The 3,010-nt window shown below is 34.4% G+C and overlaps 1 long non-coding RNA gene across 1 annotated transcript; it reads right to left on the bottom strand.

Annotated features, from left to right (window-relative positions):
• Positions 1 to 425: 425 nt before the first annotated feature.
• Positions 426 to 1,634, bottom strand: LOC124308911 (uncharacterized). The gene is made up of 2 exons (XR_006909141.1): positions 1,535 to 1,634; positions 426 to 1,034 (listed from the first exon to the last, which is right to left on the bottom strand). It is a non-coding gene; the product is annotated as an uncharacterized LOC124308911 (long non-coding RNA).
• Between the last annotated feature and the right edge of the window lie 1,376 nt (positions 1,635 to 3,010).

Below are 3,010 nucleotides of genomic sequence, written 5' to 3'. Positions count from 1 at the left end.
CACCATTTTTCGTGGTTCAAACACGTTTAATAAGCGTGTTCATTGGAAAATTTTTTTTATAATAATACACGTACTTAATGTGTGTTGATTTAACGTAAAAACGATATCCGTAAACAATTATTATACGTTTAATTGAATACACTTCATCGAATATCACGCGGTTCCGATAAACGTGTAACAACCAACTTGAGAATATGTTTTCGGTATAATTTTTCATGTACTATATTAATACACAAGCTGTTAAAAGCTTCTTGTATGGTCAATATGGACTTATCTCAGGGGTTAGATGATACAGCAACGCTCACATTCTTAGCTATTTCAGTAATGGTACATTGCACCAATTAAATGATATTAATTATTTTACATCCACACCTATGTATTCTTATGAGAAATACAGGACAACTAAATGAGATAAAGCACACACCTTTGCGAAACATGATATATATTTATTATAAGGTACTTTCATCCAAGGCAACAATGACAATAGTTACATTGCACACGTATCGAAATATCCGCTTTAACAATGTATCCGAAACATAACAGTAGTTTTTTATATACCAGTTTGTCTGTATCGTTGATGCGGACATTTTATTATGCCAACGATGTAACTGTGTGAATGTTGACTGGGATGTATAAATAAACATACAGTCTTTTACATATACGCATACCTCAATTGTACAGATATACTCACAAGAGTATAGAAGTATAGCAAATAGTAAAATTAAGTAAACATGAACAAACAAAAACTTATATCCGATACAAGAGGTTTGATAACAAATAAAACATGAAACAAAATAATCATACAATGATTATACCCTAACGAGGAAAATTGTTAACTTTCATCTCGGGACTAGGTAAAAAATCACAATCCTGACAAAGTAAAATAATAAAAAGTATTGGCACATTATTTCAAAAAAGAACACAGACGCTATAGAAAGCGTTGTCTAGGTACGCAGTACGCATAAGTTTTAATTATTATTCGACCGCAGCTGGAGCATTCACTTCCTTGATATCACTGCTAATCCGTCAAATACCTGAAAATACATAGTATTTAACACCTGTATTCTAGGTAGAATAATCTTTATGTGCCATTTCAACGTTCTCTCAACGTGTCTTGACAGGTCTATTATATATCATTTCAACCACTGTGTGTTTATTGGGAAAAGATGCAGCCACTAAATGATCGTTCATTCGTACATGATACGTATGTGTTAGCGATCTATTTCACTGGATAACCTTATAAAAGAAAAACGATGCCTGCACAAGTAAGAATGAAGCTAACAATAAATATCTGCGGCTTCTATTTGCAATCAGTATATATTCCATACCATAGACATGCTTCTTATAGCATTATCTACAAGCAATTCTATTGTGCCTACATCCTTTCGGCGACGTTCAAAAGCAAGTACGACGCAATCACAAAGTATTTGTTTCTTCTTTTTATTGTCAGGTTATTTACGCCTGTATTGTCATTTTCGTCTGTATTGAATCATCGTGATAAATTTTTCCAAATAGAAAATACATTTGTACTTACCAGCTTATGAAGGCTCACATAAACACGGACGTGCACTGACCTCGGAAGTTGGTCAAATTAGACTGATTCACTGATCGCGTGAGCTGAGAGCCTTCGCGAACGGTGGTGGGGGGGGCATTCTGGCGCGTCGTCCTCGGCTCTCAGCGTGCAGGAACCGTACGAGTTACAACACGCTGACCTAGCGAGCCAATCAGAGGCAGAAGAAGAGGCGCGAGTATTTCACGCTAGGACATTCTCGATTCTTCGCGACCGCTTGTCGTTTGATACATGCGCTCATTATACGTATATGTAACATCCATGGTACACGAGCTTCATCTACGGCCACTCGCTTTCCTAGCACAGGTTATTCCAATATATACATTATGGTATAGGAAAACGTATGTTTTACAATTAATAAAGACGCCGCGAAGGGATGCACTTATATGCTCAACTACGTAATTTCTTGGTGACCTTTGTAAAAAAATCTGTTCATCGATTTTTCAACTTTTTTTCCTATGTTGGGGAATTAACAATAACACAAGGAAAAGAATTTGAAAAAATGGAGGTAACATATTGTTCTACTTTACAATATTACGTAGAATAAAATTATCACTTCTAGTGTTATGTCACCTGAATTTTTTCATATTTTTGATGATACTTACTAGTTTATCGAATGAAAAAAAAGATTGGAAATCGAATGACCAGTTGTTTACAAAATTTAAGGTAATCAGAAAAACGTGCTGAGGAGGATAACAAAACGTTGAATTTTAGTCACTGCTAACATGAGAAAAACTTGAATATAATGATTATAGTTCCAAATTCAAACATCGCAATATGTAAGTAAATGATGTAAAAGTTGATTCCTGCCCTCACTATGTTGAAAAGGGTAGTATTCTTGGATATGAAGGTCAGAAAGGTACGAAACAAATCTTGTTTACGTTTCGGCCCGAGTAGGTATATAATTCTGTGTATCGATATGACAAGTCTATGTACGACGTAATTTTCACGTATTACATGTGATCAGTAGATCAAAAGTGTATTGACTTAATTATTAAACAATTAATGAGAACATATTGGCAAGGTATGGTAACTATACGAAACGTTAAACTTGTGTTACTGGTGAAGGAATAAAATATGTATATTAGCTGTTCATGAGACTAGAAATATAATGGATTTTACCACACGTTTATACTACGGATCTCGCTTACCACAATAAAACGTTGATGATGGAACGCAGAAATTTTGTATTTTAATACCTACAAATATACCGATTTTTAACGAATTTAAATTGACAATTGAGCTAGTAAACAAAACGTTGATTATTAGTCTAGAAACCGTTGTTTAAATGTTGTAGAAAAGCAGTGAATGAAACGTTAAACTTGTGTTACCGGTGAAGGAATAAAACATGTATATTAACTGTTCATAAGACTAGAAATATAAACGGTTTTACCACACGTTTATACTACGAATCTCGCTTACCACAACAAAACGTTGACG

This window comes from Neodiprion virginianus, chromosome 7, assembly GCF_021901495.1.
Source record: "Neodiprion virginianus isolate iyNeoVirg1 chromosome 7, iyNeoVirg1.1, whole genome shotgun sequence".
In the NCBI taxonomy this organism is placed as follows: Eukaryota; Metazoa; Arthropoda; class Insecta; order Hymenoptera; family Diprionidae; genus Neodiprion; species Neodiprion virginianus.
The sequence above is the reverse complement of the archived record's forward strand: the minus strand, read 5'-3'. Positions and strand labels throughout refer to the sequence as shown.